The following is a 17,746-nucleotide window of genomic DNA, read 5'->3' as shown; positions in this document are numbered from 1 at the left end:
CAGGGAGTTGCAGAGGGCCAGGAGGTCTCCTCTCAGCCTCCTCTTCTCCAGACTGAACCCCTCCAGTTCCCCCAGCCACTCCCCAGCAGACCTGTGCTCCAGACCCTGCCCCAGCTCCGTTGCCCTTCTCTGGCCACACTCGAGTCATTCAGTGGCCACTTTGGAGTGAGGTTTTGCCCAAAACTGAACCCACTCATTGAGCTACTATCAAGAGCACCTGAGGATTTTCAACCCCTATTGCTGAGGACATTGGCATTTGAATATTCCAAAAAACTCTTTCATCAGTCTGCTCTCAATCTTAAGAAAATCCTTTTGGACCCCAGCGCATCTGTCTCCCTACCTGTAAAAGAAATAAGAGCAAAGGTTGTTGTGTGGGGAAGGAGGCTGTTTTTCCACCATGCGGACTGCGGAGCTGGCCATTTTGTGGTGACAACACGAGCCAGTAGAGACCCTCATGGGCTTCTCCTGTGTTGCACTGGCACTGTGTTGGTCAGAGGAGTAAAAACATGTGTTTGTGTTTCTGCTCTGTAAACGCAGTGAATATGACTCACCAGAAACATGTGGGGCAGATGTTTGTGGTAATGAGGTGTCATTTTTATACAGTTACTTTTCTGAATGCAGCCACATTTTAAGGCTACTTTGCATGCCTGAGGAGGAGTTGTGCTGAAATCAGGGAAAAACGCAGAGACTGGAGTGGTCGAGAGCGAAAAAGCACCCGGTGACTTGGAGTCTGTGCTTCCATTTCAGCTCGTCTGTAGAGACCTGGGAGCGCGTGCTGTGCTGGCAGTCAGTGGGAGATAGATGACAGATACTCAGGCATTTTGAAAATAATACCTCTGGTCCAATGCGATCTATTTATATATAGGTAGAGTACTTACAGATAGAAGTTCTTTATTCTCCCAGAGCTTATGCACATACCTCACAATAATGCAGATGTATTGGATAAGTTAAAAAAAAACAACACAAACCTAACCAAAAAATAAAAATCAAATCAAGTAAAACCTCTTTAAGGAGTTCAGAGCACAAGTCCCAGGGGTGCTTTTGACTATCTTGCCAATGCAATATATGTTTTATGGCCCTTTTAAAACGCGTGTAGCATAATTGAGGTCTGTACATGTTTGTATTAGGAGCAGGGCTAGTGAATTAACCCTTGCGGCGTGCTCTGTGCCACCTTTCCTCTTGGCCATAATGGGTCTAAATATTGGATTTACTGTGGTCTTCCGAGGTTTCCAGGAGCAGTCCATAAAATTTCTTGAAATCGGACATTTTCATGGGTTGACAAGTGCTGAGGAATATGATGGAGTTGAGAATGGTCAGTGTGAGGTTAATGATTGGAGGAGATGATCTTCAAGGTCTTTTCCAACCAAGATGATTCTGTGAAATTCCCTGTGCCATGATACGACTGTGGCTCTAGGAGATGGCTAGGGGCACAGTGGCAATTCCATCCTCTTGTGTTGGCAGCTCCTGATTTCCGTGTTGTCCTGACTAAGTCCTGCTTGCAAGGGAAGAGAGAGGAGATGATCTTCTAGAACATCATAAGTGGACTGACTCCAAATTCTTTTTGCCTCCAGTGTGACTTGGTATTGTCCAATTCCTTAGTTAGGTTTTGGGAGAAGAGCGGAAATCTATTAATCTTAATGGCAAAAGCAAACATTAATGAAAATAGGGTGAACTGTTCTCCATGGTGCATCTGATTATTATTCCCTAAAGCATGAAGACTGAAAGAACATGTCATTTTTCTCCTAGCTAGTACAATAATTATGCTGAAATAATGCATTTGTACTCAAGCTTTGGTAATTACAAATACCAAAGTAATTGTAATTTGTACTTTGGTAATTACAATTACAAATACTCTAGTCCTAATCTTAGTTTCTTATATGTTCTTATTTGTAAAAGTGGCTCCTGTTCTTCGGTGGGTGAGCCCATTACTTGCTTTTCTCAAAACATTTCAGAGCTGGTTTGTGAGGATACAGATCTGTCACCTCTGTGAAGTGCAGGCATTGAATCCGGGGAGGGGGGGGAGTCAGGCCTCCTGGGATTTCATGTCCAGCATCCCAACACCAAGGCCTCCAAACGTGCAGGCTGCCTTCTCAAAATATGGGCTGGAAAAACACCTCTCTCTGCCTTGGCTTCTGCAGAGAAAGGAGGACTCATACCTACCTCATAGAAGAGTTGTGGTCGATAATATTTGTAAAGTGCTTTTTAATCCCCTGCTGAAAGGTTCTGTGCGAGTGTGAGTTATAATTATTACGTAAATGTGTCTCATATTTTCCTGCACAAGCCTTCAGCTTGCTGTAGAGATGTTTTCCTAGTCTTTATGTGGATGCCATTGGGTTTGTAGCTTCCTGGCCCGTTGTAGGCAGCCATAGTAAGGCACAGATTTCCGAAAGAGAGAATTACAGTCTTTTCATCAGTTTTGAGAGCCAAACCAAACCCCAAACCACTTTCAATAAATCTTTCCAAGAGGAACACTGATTATCCATCAACAGGGAAAAGATACAACTTCATTAAGGATGAGTGAACAGCTCCAGTTCCCCCATACAGGTGTCCACCTCCAGACCAGAGGTTTAGCCCATGGGTCAGTTGGGTCTCCTGGAGGGGCCACGGACAGCTGAGAAAACATGTGCTCTTCATCGCATCAGATCATCTGGCTAAAGTAAACCATGAGGTCATGCCGACATCACTGTGTCACCCTGCAATAATTAAGACTGCTGCCTGGTTACTTTGCAGCCCCCAGACCCAGCTTGCATACAGGTGTGTTGTTATTAAGCAGCTGGTATAACAAGTCTGTGCCAGTGCAAAGTATGAAACAGCTCAGGACCTGTCCAAAACTAACACAGCCGGGCCTTGAAATGGAGTCCAGGGGGTGCAGTTCTCCCTCCTGGAGATGAAAACAAATCGTAAAGGCTAAAAGGCAGGAATCAGGGCTGTTGCTTTCTGCAAACTTAAAGGAATCTCTGCGCCTCGTCCCAGGAGAAAAGGAGTTAATAGGTAGCCAAGGCAAAGGTTTAAAAATAGAGCTCTTTGCATAGCTATTTGGTGATGTCTCTGTCACGTTGGCCAGTGTTTGCTGCCACAAATCCCAGTGCGTTCCCAGCAGGTTTTTAATGTTGGGTGTTTGCAGGTTGGCTTTTTTTATGGCAGGGTGGTGAATGGGGAAAACGGGCTTTGGAAAAAGTGACTTTGGAGACGTTGGTGTCCAGGTAATGGGCTTGAGTTGGGTCCTCAGTCGCGTTGGCATGGTCCTACTGGAATGAACAAGAGAACTGGGAAAAAAAATGGGAAAAGAGTTCACTGAGCCCAAGGTATACTTAAAGCGATGTCTCCCAAGAAGTCCTCCTTTCCTTTTTGAAGGAGGTTACTTCTCTTGTTCTGTCTTACTGAGACATGCCTTGTGCAGTAAAAGGGGCAGGTGATTTTCCTGTCAGTCGGGCTGTGCTGACTGATGGCTTGCAAGATCTGACCACAGAGAATCTCTGCTGGGAGCTGAGGTCCCCCGAAGAGCCCATCGCTCTGAAATCGGGTTTTCTACTGAAATGAGCTGTTCCTGCAAGTACGTTACTGAGCTGATAGCAATTACTGTGTGGAGCAGAGGGTATGGTCGCCAGTAAATGGGAAAGCTGGTGCTGAAACTCAATTTGTCAGCTTCCTAGGCGCTGTGACTCTCGTTAATACACTCATCCCTATTTCAGAAACAGATTTCACAATGCCTGCTGTGGCAGAATTGCCTGTCTTTGCCAATTTGACAATGCGCTGGGTAACTGTCTTACAACAGCATGCTTTCTGATGTGTAAAAAGCTCCAGCAAAGCCCCAAATCCTTCACTTTGAAGGGAGCTTTCCTTTGTAACTTCTAAAACACGTGGGCTAAAGGATTGCTGTGAATTTTTCTCACGTTTTTCCATTTATTCAGGGTACATCTCGGAGCTTGTTAGAAAATGCACTGGGGAGATGCAGGATTAGATAGGAAACTGGATTAGCCCCTTAGGATTTCAACAATGTGGCTTTGGCTTTGGTTTAATATAGAAGATTTTATTTATTATGCTCATAGAAAAATGCACTGTTGCATAGCTGAGATCTGATTTTCCCACCCTGTTTTTCTCCCTGTTTGCCTTGACTTTTTTCCTCCCCTAGAGTGATCTATAGATACAGAGCAGGTGCAGCAAGCACTCCAGGAACATGGTCTGAGCCCTGGGGAAGATCTGGGCTTCAGCTCCCCGTCCCAGTGGTCTGTGGTGTCCCTTTCCCGCTGCCCCAGTACAGACAGAGTAGGGGAGCAGGAGCAAAACTCAGCTCCCAACCCTCCTCTCCCTGCACAACTGTGAGTCCTCTGGGGCAGCACTCTTTCTGCTGTCTTCCCTGATTGGCAGGTGTCCAATTTTAAATCGGGGTTTCCTGACTCTAGGACTTCACTGCAGCCCTGTCCTGCTCCCATCAAAGAGAAAATCTGCCTGGGGAGGGAATCTGACCTGGCATAAGGTCTAATGCTCAATTAACACTGCCCTCGTTCCTCCTGCTGTCTCTGACACTGTAAAGGAAGCAAAGATCTTGGCCTGCCTGTGCCAAAACTTCCAGAAAGGCTTTTCTGAGTTAACTGAAGGTGTTAATCTAAGAGGGACAGTCAGAGCACACGAGAGGACTGCGTAGACCCCAGGCTTCCCAACATGAATGACGATTTGAACATAACCCCACGCAGGAGTTTGATACCATTAAGCTAATCCAATCCAGAAAGATCCAGATGACTATTCCTTAGTCTCCTGTGTCAACAAGCCCTTATTAGTTGTTGGGCAGGATCCTAGAAGCAGTTGGGACAAACATCTTCCATGTGGAGCAAGAAAGAGGCATCCAACAAGACAAGCTACTGGCTCCAACATTAACAAGCCACTGCTTTGCCACAGCTCCCTTTAGTCCACACCACGCTTGATAGCAAAGACGAGAGATGAGAATGAGCAGATTTCTATGGTACTGTACCAAAATGGCATACTCTGAGGCTGGATGTATCCATCAGTTGTGTGAGGATGCTTCGGTGTGGCTGGTGGGATTTGTCATGGTACCAGCAGTAGGACTGCTGCTGTGTAGTGTCGTTGTCATTTATTTCTATCCACATGTTGTGTGTTTCTTTGCTGCCATGCCCCACCTGACCAGCAGGGAAGAGCGTTTCATAATCCCTGACCATGATGTCACCTGGCTGCAGCAAGAGTGAAACCAGTGAGCGTCCCCAAACGGCAGGAAGGGACCAGGCTGCTGTAGGAGTTTTCATCAGCCCAGTTCTCCTGCCGCAGCGAAGGCTCGGCTGCCAAAAAAAGTCACAGCAGATGAGGAGAGGGAGATGTGCACGCAGCCCCCACAGACTGGGAACAGGGGTTCTGTGGAAAAGCAGAAGGAATGGGAAACATCCTGCAGAATGGCTTTTGTTACACCTATTGGATGCAATTTTGTATTTGGCAGGCTTTTGAGTGTGTACCTAGGATTAGAAGACCTAAATTCCTCTAAAATCCAGATTTGGGTTTGGAAGGGTCAGGACAGACACTAAGAATTTCTCAAGTTTTAGGCTGTTCATAATCTAGAATTTGGGACAGGATTCTTAACTGAAAATTAATTTCTCCATTACAGAATGAATACCGGAATACTCACATGGATGAGAGTCAGGACACACTTTAGCCACGTATTTGAGCATCACTTTGTTATAAGTGAATAGGGTGGGACAAACTACCCATGCATGCCACAACTGCAGCATCATTTAGGAGAAGTAGTAGTGAAAACCTTCCTCTGGTGAAGATTAGAGGGAAAGATTTAAGCAGCCAGAGCATGAAGGAAAAGGCAGGAAGGTTAATTTGTGTTATTCAGGGTTTCTGAACTCCCTGATCAGGGATGGGGGTTGTACACCAATAGCATGACCTAGGTAAGCCTGGAGGTGGCAGGGTAAAGGTTACCTGACATCTCCAAGATCCAAGGTGGACAATACTTTGAATCAATCCAAAAGCTTAACTGAAAGTGCAAAGGAAGATGTAGCTTTTCAGAAGAAATACGAGACCCTCTAAGCAGCGGTGCGCTTAAGAGGCTGGTTGAACCTCCATCACTTGGTAAATGTGGTAAAAGAGGAGCAGGTGGAGCAGAAGTCATGCGAGAGCAGAGGGGACCAGGAGGCTCACTTCTCTTCTTGTGAAAGCAGAGATGTGCTGGGCTCCCCGGGACCCTCTCCAGCTTCAAACCGCTCGGACCTGCCTCCCTCCTCCCTGACAGTTCCCCAGGCAGGAGTGCCACTGAAACCACTCCTGGAAGGACTAGCACCATTTCCCGTCCTCGAGGCCCGTTGCCTCACCTTGGAGGAATGCACTGGCTTCACAGCTGAGATAAATGGCCTGCTGTTTAAATGGAGTTTGTGTTGCAAACACCAAACCCTTACTCCAGGACAAGAGTTTGGCATGCCTCCTGCTCTCCTGCTGCCTGCCGGGTGCCTCGCTCCGCCGATCCGGGCTCTGCTCTGCTGAGGTTGGATTTATTATTGGTGACTGGCCTCTGCTGTTGACTTGATGATTTCTGCTCTGATCTCAGAGGATAACTCTCTCCTAGGCTGTTCTCAGAGGGGGAACTTACATTCCTTTCTTATCTCCCACCAGCATGAGTTATGCTCTCAGAAATTAGTCCTTATTTATTAGTGCAGCCCAGCCAAGAGCCATCTCCAGGATTTTCAGTTGCATGTGCAAAAATTCCACCTCCCTTTTCTTGCTTCCCTGGAGAGATTCATTAGGAATAACCTCACCTTTCAGGGAATCGGATGCTCCTTCAAGGATGTTGACTTCCAAGAGGTTTGGAGACAGGGTCCCAAGGAGACACTGAGATTAGTGTACTCAGCCTATCTGTTTTCACTTAACGGAGCACTGGAAGAGCCCCCCGAGAGCTGTGAAATAAACACAAGGGCCCTTATTTCTCCCTTCAACTGTAGACTGAGGCAGCAAAACTAGGATCCCAGGTACTCACACTTCTTTCCCCCTCCAGATTCAAAACAACCTGGAGAAATTTATAACCTGGTCCTGCTTACAGTGCTTCCTAAATTAAGGAGAGGAGCAGGGAGCCTGACTGCAGCCCTGCAGCAAAGCATCTGCCTCATTCTCATCTGCCGGAGCGAGATGGATGTGAAACTGAAATAAAATTAATGGCAGACCCAGCTGGACAAGGACAATTTTGGCTTCGGTTGAAAGTCGGAGGAAGCCTCTGCGCTGCTGATGCACAGAGGTGAAGAGTTACAAAGGCAATGGGAGGGACCACAGTCAGCAGGAAAAGCACAGAAAGGCGCTGAGAAGAATCGGCTCTATCATGGTATCAAATGGCCTGAGAGGAGACACACAATATCAACAGCTCCCAGAGACCAAGAAATCACTAGAAAGAGAAGCATGAATGCGGAGGTGGTTACAGTGCAATTAATAAAACCGGAGGAAGCCCCGTTTGTGGCCGTGAGGCAGCAGAACTCTGCTCTTGCAGAGCTGCCATCTAGGAGCTGAAGCTATCGCAAAGCTGAAGCGGTCAGAAAATTAATCCCAGGGTAGGGATGCACCAGGGTATCTCTTCCCCTTCTCATTTGGGCCTATGCTAGTGTAATTTCGGGGAAATTATTATTTATTTATGTATTCAAGAGGAAGGAAGTGGTCTTTTGAGGCGGGCTCAGACCCTGATCGGGGCTAGGATCAGCCTGATTCAAGGTGTTCGCAAGCCACTCGGGGGAGCTGGTAAGTCCCTGGTTATATTCCTTGCTGACAGTCCCCCAAAATACTTGCAGGTGCTTAGGGTTGGGTGGGTTTCCGTGCCTGTGGCTCCTGCTGCAATCAATGGAGACTTGTCCTGGGTGCGTGGTGTGCGATATCAGGGTTTTCATTAAGGGCGTTCTATTTACGGGAGAGAAGAGATAACCGAGGGCAGAGATGTTGACTGGTTTAAGAAAGCGAGTGATTGTGAAGGGGAAGAAAAAAAGAAAACGATCTCTGAGCTGCCAACAACTGTAAAACCCAGATTATTTGACCTGTGCTTCACAGACAAGACATTTTTGATTCGAGTGCAAAGAAATATGGGCAAGACATCAAGTTACAAGCCAGAAATATCATGTAACCGGTAATGACCCTATATTGACATGGGAAGTGGGATGGTTTTGATAAAATAAGAGCCCACACAAATGATTTTTCTGTGCATATAATTCACAAGGAAACTCTTTGAGGAGTTTTTTTGAAGGAATGTGGTTATTATTTTTCCCTGTGTTCTTTTTGCTTCTTCCATTATTAAACAGAAAAGAAGTTAATTGCAGGAGGAGCGTCGGCAGCCCCTTTGCTCAGGGAGGCTGTATGTTGTCTGCACCCCTGAAAACCATCTGGTAGGAGCCTGGGCAAGGTGTAAATGGTGGAAATTGCTTATCCCTGGTGAGAAGCAGTTGAAGTAGGCCTGCACATAGACTGTGTCTTGGGCCAGTTGTCTGTACTCTGTCTGCAGTGAGTGAACTAAACAGGACTAAAAAATACAAGTGCCCTGTTTCGCTGCTGACAGGTAAAATTATAACTGGATATAATTCTTGGGAAGCTTTTGGTAATGTCGGCTTTTTGGGGGGATGCTGGACTGAAAAATTTGGGGAGACATTGATGTGCTTCCTTCCTAGTACACCTCCAGACTGTCTCTTCAGAGTTTGTGTTGTAGGATGCAAAGACAGACGGACACACTTTGCCTTCCCTCATCTCTGTTTGCTGATTGCTTGGGAGTTCTCCCATCTCAAAGCCATGTCCCATCAAGCTGCCGGTGTGTTTTGCACATTGTGAGGAAACAGGGATCTTACACTTGATGCCCGTGGGCTTACACTGAACCCAGCAGTCCCATTTTTGTGGTGTATCTTGCTGCCAGTTTTCTTCATCCATTTTGAAATCAAATGGTTCGTGAAGACCTAAATTAATTTGAGGGGGAAAAGTAAAGTATCATTAAACATGATTAATCTCCTGCTGCTGCCAATCCCGCAATCGTCTCTGGAATCTCACGGCTGGATTTGTAGATTGAATCCTTGAGCTTTTTGCAGACTGGCATCATGCTACCAAGGTTGTTTGTGTTCAGTGGCCTTTGTTTGCTTTGATGGTGGTTTTGGGCAGGAAGATACTGAAGTAAGAAAAATGGGGAAAAGGTAAACAGGTCTGTATGGGATTTGTGCTCCCTGGTTATTTGGATGTGTGATCTTAGAAAGAAGTAAACTCTGAGAGTACCTTTATCTCGAAGTTTACAAATACAAATAAGTCCTACACAGAAACTTAGTACATGATGAAAGATTCAAATATACACAAGGAGAGTGTTTATTTGAACGTGCGTTTGGTTTCTCTGTTCATATTCGACAGTGGCTGTTTCATTGTAGGAGGTCCAAAAAGTTAATTCACCAAAAGAAGTGGAGTTTTGGAAACAGCAGGGAAGGGACTGAGGCTATTCGTGGACCTGGGTTTTGGTTTCTTTATTCAGTTTTGGAAACAGTTTGTTTTGGCTTGAGCCAAACCAACCTTTTCCTGAGATCTTCATTTACCCCGCTCTGATGCACAACTACATACCAAGCCAAGCTCAGTAAATTTCTCAGACTTTTTCTCCAGGGCTGTTTTCCTCCCTGCAGACCTCCCGAAGCGCCTGCACTGCAGGGTCCAAGCCATGGATAGGTTTCCTCCAGAATTCTGCTGGGTTTGGAAATGGTGTGGAGAACTCTCCCAAATCTGCTGGAAATGCTTTCTCCTTGCTTAAACCTCTGCTGGGTGTAAATGCACAGATTATGCTGAGCTTTCACGGATGGACTAAGAAGAGCCAGTGCTGAAGTTAAAGCCGGTTCGACTGGAGTTAGGGAATAGTCATCTTGGTGGGGAGGGCGCTTATAAACTGCAGGGAAGTAGTGTGAGGTGGGGTAGTGCATTAAATCAGGCCTGTTTGCTAAAAGATAATAACAATTATCTTTTATAAAAGATGCACGGGTAAGCATCTGGATTGAAGTGTCTTCATACAGGGATGCCAGGAGTTGGAATGTCGTTGCCATCAGCCTTGAGTTTCCAGTCCCGATCCCGTGGCAGCCACCGGGTGCTCCTGAGGGGGTTTGCACCCCACGAGTCTCGGCACCAGTGCTGCCGCTGTGCCTGTACCCTTTCCCTTCCCTGCCCGCACCCCTCCCTGCCTGCACAGATTACCTGCTAATGATGACTGGGTAATATTTCCCATTTCATTTGCTCTCGGCTGCCTCCAGAACCACCGTACCTGTTTTAAAGGGCAGTCCCACAGCTGTAGGCAGCTCATGGCCAGGAAATTGCCAGGGCATTACACTCCCTGCTACCTTCCTGACAAGCGTGAAGCTTTTACTGCTTTCCTTAGCTTGGTTCTTCCCCCCAGAGCTTTTCATATCCAAAAAGCGTCGGGATTTAAGACGGGCTCCTGCAGCTTCAAGAGGCACTTCTGTTTTTCTTCCTTCAGCCCCACAGATTATTTTGTCTTGCAGCAGTGGGGAGAGAAAGGGACCAAGGAACGTGTATGTATGTGACACCAAGACCCCTCTGGAGCAAAGCAATGGGGGCTGTAGATCTATAGATTAAAGAGAGAGCGAGGGCCAAGCGCCAAAATGGTTGTGTCACTTGCAAGAGCCAGGGCCAGGAGCTGGGCTTAGCGGCACAAGTCTTTCCATTGCTGGTGACTCACTTGCTGACATTTTTGGCTGCCCTCCTGGGCTGGAAGGGGCTGAGGGAAAAGCGAAGGAGCTACTCACCGTGTAAAGCTCACTGCCCCGGGGATGGGGGCATCACGGAGGGAGGGGGGCATCGCCAAGGGGGCCCTGTTGCCTTTTGCTGCCCGACAGGAAGGGCCTGGGTCCAGCACTAGGACTGCTAGGTGCTGCGTTACGGATGGAAATCACTTCGGGTAGTGTCTAGGAAATAGAGGAAAGGTTAGTTTCTCATTCTCTGTGACAAACTGGGAATTGTGAGAAGCAGCATCTGCTAGGAAAAAGTAAAAGGATGTTTCAAAACACTTTACGCAGTTAGTGAAATCTGAAAATTTTCCAATAGTTTCCCATTTAAGTGTTTCAGATGTGTCTTTCCTATCAGTTTCTCAAGGACAAACCTCTATATTTTCTTTTTCTTCTCTGTTGCAGTTGCTGTTCTGTGTTTCAGTGGGAAAATATTGGATATGGCATACAGGAATTGGCTCTTAGCTCTCAGCACTGATTACATTTGCGTATGCAGAAAGAGAAGCTGTTTGGGCTAGCTGTACTCCAGCAGAATGGCTATACACCGTCTGAAAAGGTTAAACACAGCTTGTCTGGGCAAAGTGGGGTTTTTGAGTGCTGTGCTTGTCAGTGTGACGCCTGAGACTGTACCTTCCCATCTGTGCATGCCCTGTGCATCTTCTGCCTTTTGCACCTGCGGATCATGGTTTTTAGAGGGTAATGAAATTGGAGGTATTTTCTGTCACACTTCTAAACTAAGCTTAAAATCTGCACTTTGGTTTAGGCTTTGCAAATTTGAGAGTAAGGAGTTGAAAGAATCGGAACTACACCTCCAGCTGGTTTTGGTACAAAATACCAGATTTCCTATTTTTCAACAGCAGACGTGCTTTCAGGTTTGGTTTTGCTGAAGGGAAGGAATTTTCCCTTTTTAAAACATCTTTCCAATTTCTTTTCCACATAGAGGAAATCGGGAGAAAAGCAGGAGGAAAAAACAATTTGGTGAAACTCATGGCCGTACTATTTCTGTAAGGGAGAAAAACCGCAGACTTCTGACCAAAGTGAAAATTCCCCTTTGGCAACCTCCTGCGCGGCAGCGGTGCCCACGCTCTCCAGGTGGCAGCTCCCTGTATCATCTCTCTGATCATTTCTTTGCTGACATCTGGTCTGCAGCCTCTGAAGTCAACAGAAGTCTTGCCATTAATTTTTGAGGCCTTCAGATAATGTTCTGTATGCATGCAAACTAACGTGAGCATTAAATATCCTGTTAAGTCTGCTTGGCTTTTTCCATCAAACGTGTCATTTAAATAACCTAATTAAATGAAGTCCTTTCATTTTAGATTATGTTTAGATGATGCATATAATTGCCCTGAGAGTGCAGCTGTCCAGCTGGCGGAGAGGTTTTAAAAGATGTAAAACATTTTAATAAAAACAAGATTCTCTTCGGGTTTGGACTCCATAGCTGGGATGAAAGGCCAGTGCGTTGCACGTGGTTTAAAAACAGCCGCAGGCATTGTGGAGCTGTTGGGGATACTCTGATGGCAGAAATCCCTCTCTGACCTCTTCCACCTTGAGTTTTGGCTCATTGCACCATGTAAAGCTTGGACTAGTGGGACATGAAGGGGTTTTATCTCGCTTGGTTGGCACCTCGGTGCAGGACAACCTGGGAATGGATGAGTCCTGCTGCTTCGTGCCTGAAGTGATGGGTGAGCCCTGGGGTTCTTCCTTGCCCAACCATCCTGATGAGTCTGTCTGGGGTGCAGGAGATGACCGGTTGTTTTCCTGCCCCTAATTTACAGGCACAGCCTGCACCAAGGAGGACAGACAAATTCTCTTTGCCATGTCCTGCTGCCTGTCAAATGGCTCTTGGCTCCTTCTTCCCTCCGTCCCCTCCAATGCATCCATCTGCAGAGCAGACAGCCATGAGGAGTGGCTCCCTCTGCAAGGCCGGAGTGTCTTTGGGAAGGGGCCAGCTCCATGTGTATAATATTTCCATTAACTCAGGGAGCGAAACTCTCGGGCTCGGGGCCCAGGCTGTGCTGGAGAGGCAGCAGAGCTGGGGTAATGCTGCTCGTCTATCACCCAAATGTCAGCGAGAGGCCAGGAGGACAGCGAGACCCCGGCGGGGAGGTTCACACCTGCTTTGATAGCAGCAATGCCTTTGCATGGTGTGATGGCTCCTGGGGCAGCATCGCCCAGCCCTGAGCTGTTCCTGAGCTCGTCATGAGGCAGGGGCATATGCTGAGGATGCTCTGAGTGGTGCTCAGTGCCACCAGCTCCCTGGCTTGGCCCTGCCACTGCGGGGCACCTGCTGCCATCCCCTGTGCTTCATCCCGCCTGGGGTTGGCAAGGCAGGGAGGTGACAGCAGCTCCTGGCTCAGTCAAATTAGCTGGAGTTTCTTCACCCGGGTGTGCAGAAAACACACATCTGGTCAGCAGGGACATGCATTTCTGGGACCCTCTTCTCTGCACTGTGAGTCCGTCCCAGCCAGAGCCAGAAATCCTTCACCCTGGAGACTTGCTGTGCTCACACATCCGCTCTGGCCACAACAGAGCAAATTCTGCTTGCTTTTGGGGTTTTTTTTAATCCTGCTCCAAGCCAGAAAGTGCTTAGTGTTTCCCTTTTCCAAAGGGTTTGGGCCACGTCAGGCCCTGCGGGGATGGTGGCTGTCTTGTCTCCTCCACATGTGCCTCAAGAGCCTCGGAGAGGGATGCAAGCGGGACCGGTCCCCTACCAGCTAAAACAAGTGAAATCCCACCCAGCTAACCTCAGCAAAGCATCCTTACTTCCACGGAGAAGCAATATCTCCCTACCCTGCACAGAACTCCCCTTTTTTGCCCCATCTTGGGCTCAGTAGTACCCACCAAGGACTGCTCCTTTTGTAGACCTTGACCTTGTCTGTGTTCAGGCGTTATTTGAACCCTCCCAGTGCACAGGCTGCAGGAAAAAGATCCCGGCAGAAACCCCCTGTGCTGTCACTTCCACTTACAGATCATGATGGTGATGCTGCTGCGGTGGTGAACAACAGATTTTTGGCCATGTTGTGGTCTGGGGGACCGGGGTCTGGAAGAGGGACCTTTCTCTGTCCAGCAAAGCCCTCTGGAGCCCTCAGGGAAAGGACAACCACGGTGATATGGATGCTTCCCCCTGCGTTTTTGCAGCCTGGGTTGTTTTATTTTTCCTCTTGCCCCCTCTCTCCTGCTGAACAAAAGGACATTCTTATACCAAAGTATTTTTTTCTGCATAGTTGCAGTGTGAGCAAAGCAGGAGGGGTGAGGGCAAGGAGGGGGAATTGAAAGGTTTGGGAAAAAATCTCACACAGGGCTTAGTTTACAAGGGACAGCTGAGCGTATAAACCCTGTCTCCAAAGAGGGTTGTTAGGAGCTTTTCTGGCAGCGTTTCCCCTCCTACCCCCAACCTCTGGCTAAGCTGCTTCGAGGGAAAACAGAAAGGGGAAGCAGGGGGGAGTGTTTTTGAATGCTCCAAAACTCAGACAAAAAAAAAAAAAAAAACAAAAAACACACAAAAAACCCACCAAAAAAACAACCCCCTGACAGACACAGCAAGGCTCATTGAGCTGAGCAAATAAACCTGGACAAGTGGGTAGGGCAGCTCGGGGGAGGTGGGTAAAGGGGCGCGGAGTGGAGTCGATGTCTTGTACATCCGAGACATCATTGTTTTATAGGGTAATTGGTCCCCAAGAGGGACAGGTCCCCCTCGCAAAATCAACTGGTGACTAGCCTGGTTGGCAGATCCCGAGATGTTCAGCAGGCCGTTGGGCACGGCCTGCCTGTCAAATTCACTAGAAATCCCAAACAGTCCTTCTGCTGTTGACCGATTTCCCTTTGGTGGCTCAGGACACAGGTTTGGTGTGGTATTTCGGGCAGAGGGGTGGGTGCCCAGGTAAGGTGCTGGTTCTGGCAGGTTGGTTGTAACCCCACCTGCCTCTTCTTCATGGACTTTGCTTAATCTGCAGTCTGAGAATCTGGAGATTTCAATAATTTGGATTACGGTACCAAAATCAGCCAAATCTCTGTGTTTATAGACGTGGAATTGAAAACACAGTTTCTGGGATGCAAAAGGCTTTTGCTTTCCTCAAGTCCTATTCATAAAATTCAGCGATGCCAGCTCACGTCTCATAAATATCAGATAATTTCTTAACCTTTGTCTATGTGGAGCAAAAACCCTGGTGTTTGCATGGGACTATTTCCCTGGGATTGGCGCTATCTCTGGATCTCGGCTAGTCTGTCAACCTCTTGGGATAAAATTAATTTTCAGGCCTGTGGTCCCAGTGTTTAATTAAGGAGCAATGCAGGGCAGCAGGGAGGATGCAGAGGGGTCTGGACCCTGCCCTGCCCATCACCCATACCCAAACATCCTTAAAACTGTTCCTAAAACAGGGCAAAACCTGCTTTTTGCTAGGTGTGACACTATAATGTGTTTTCATCCTGTCCCAAAGCAACCGCTCACGCTGTCGAAACCCAGTTTCTAAATGTGCATTTCATTTGGGCCTTGTGTTGGTGCACGTACAGGTATGTGTGCACGCTCCCTCAGCTGAGACACAAGTGCTTATTCGAAACATACTTGCGGTGAATTAACGGCCCCATACACATGTATCTCTCATTAAACGCTACGGGGTGGAGGTAGGGATTGTTGCCTCGGGCTCTCTCTGTGAGATCTCTCAGCACCGTATGCAATAAATATGTTTTTAATAAGCAGTCATTAGTGACTGGACAATAACAGCTTTATTAAGCTTAAATTAAAGGCATGCTTGGGAACCTTAATCTGAGACTGTATGGTGTAATGGAATAGACTGGAATTCAGCTTTTTTTTTTTTTTTTAAGACTTGCAAGCCAGTGTTTGCAAGCCACTGGGGGAGGAAAAGATGCATTCCCTGAAGGCCTGATCCTGCCTTGGGATCTGCTTGGGTTTGTCTGCGTGAAGCTGATTGCAGGGCTGGGGCGCTCGAGCATCCTTTGGAGGAGGGATGCGGTGGGAACACAGCCACTCTTTCATGGTGAGGATACTTGGGGCAGGGTAAGAAAGAAAAATGGCCAAGGTTGCTGTAAAGTTGCTTAAGACTTGCTTGCAATACCAGGAGGAAGAGGCTGCTTTAGCCCTGCTATCCTGCCCATTGAGTGAAACGGAGCCTCTTCTCTGTTTCCCCTGCAGCACCGGGAGGGGGGAGGCTCCTCTGCTCCCCTCCAGCAGTGGCAGCGTGTTGTGATGCAATGTCAGGTCCCGACCTTGCACTCACGTCTCCATGGGCGGGTATTGAACACAGCAGGCCTTTTCCATGCTGCTTTAATTCCTTGTGGGGGCTGCGGCTCCTTGAATAGTCAGATATAGGCCGTAACAGCTTTTCTGCTGCTTCTTAACCCCTGCCTACAAAAGTCACGGGGACAGCTTGTGTGCTCAGTTCTTTGCAGACCCGGCTGCTAGGCTGGGCTCGGGTACCTCTCAGTTGTCCGTGCAGTTAGTAAGCAGTGAGTATGGAAAGGGAGCCAGGGACCACGCTTTGCTTTGGGACTCAGGCGAGCAGGCAGGAGCGAAGGATGCCAAAAAGGAATCCCACTCTTTATTAGTTGATGATAAAACCATGGTAAAATAACAATAACACCTGGGCACAAATATCCGAAGGACATTAAGCACAGGGTTTTGGCTGGAAAAATCTCAGGACAACCTACAACAAAATCCCAAGCTGTTGGAAAGCTATTACCATAGCCTATCCCACTGCTGTTTTACCACCCCTACATCCTCCTGGCTGCCTGGTGACTGCTGAGCTCTGCAATTTGCTTTCTTAGATGGGTTAGTTTCTGTTTTGTGCTGTCTTCCCAGCACAGCTTGCTCTCACAAACTGGCTTTCATGCCTGTAACAATCAGCTCCAGTCCTTCCCGGGCATATCCAGCCCATAAATGCAGCGGGTTGCATCTTCTTGACTGTGCAGCGTTTCGGTTGTGTCTCCAAGACTCTGTTTGTGTTGATGGAGCTGACTTTGGAGATGGTCTGAGGCAGGTAAGCTCAGACCTCTCCTGTATCTGGATTTGCACCCGGTGTCCCCACACCAAAGGGTGGTCGGTAAAAGGCACGACAGGCTTGCTGGTCAGCCTGCTTTCCAAGACCTTAGGCTGACCTGGAAAAATGACTCGGCATTGGTATGAATCAGACCTTCCTCCAAGCCCAAAGTATGGGATTTGCATCAACTCTCTTCCCTTAAATCCACTTAACATGTCCCTCTGACCTGGCCCTCTTGAACTCCCTCTGCTCCTCTCCCACTGTCTCATAATCCTGCAAGCCCCAGCTGCATCCTCAGCCAGCCCTTGTTGCCCTCTCCCAGTTTCCCTTACCAGCTGGCCTGACCCGCCTGTGTCTTGTTGCTTCACTGACCCTCCAACTATTTTTTTTTTCAATTTACTTTTGAGAATTAACAGCATTCACAGTTCTCTCTGCTCCCAGTCTAGGGGGCTGATTGCGTCCCCAGTGTTTTAAATACAGATTGTACTTAAGCAAATAGTTCTTAGGAAATGTGTTGAGCAAAGGCAGCCCAACATATGTTGCACACAAGCCTGTATGAGCACAGGTCTGACTCTGATTTCTCCACTAGCTCAGAGGATGCTTTGAAATCAGTGAGATGATGCTGTGAGATGAGAACTGGGCTGTGAAGTGGTTGTGTCTCTGCCTTCTGACGTCTCTGTCTTATAACTGGACAAAGTGAACCAGATTCCTCCCCAAGTTCATCGCCTCCTTGCCAGGGATGAACAGGATCCAGCAATAAGGGTTTTGCTGCGGAGTTGGCTCCCTGAATATTCCACTTTACAGTGAAATGGGTTGCGTACGTTTTAGCACCGAGCGTTGCTCTGAATTGGCTGGAAAATATGAGATGTTTCTGCAGAATATTTCAGTGTTCAATGGAAAAAAGTTCAGCTCTGACCTTTTTTTTTTTTTTTTTTTTTTTTTGGAGGGGGGGCTTGAAAACAACAAAAAAAGAAAACATGATTTTTGGCTGAAGCTGTTAGTATTGCTCTTATGGGCCTGGACTTT

This window comes from Athene cunicularia (genome assembly GCF_003259725.1).
Source record: "Athene cunicularia isolate RWA chromosome 24 unlocalized genomic scaffold, athCun1 chr24_part1, whole genome shotgun sequence".
NCBI classification, from domain to species: domain Eukaryota; kingdom Metazoa; phylum Chordata; class Aves; order Strigiformes; family Strigidae; genus Athene; species Athene cunicularia.
Note: the sequence above shows the minus strand (reverse complement) of the source record.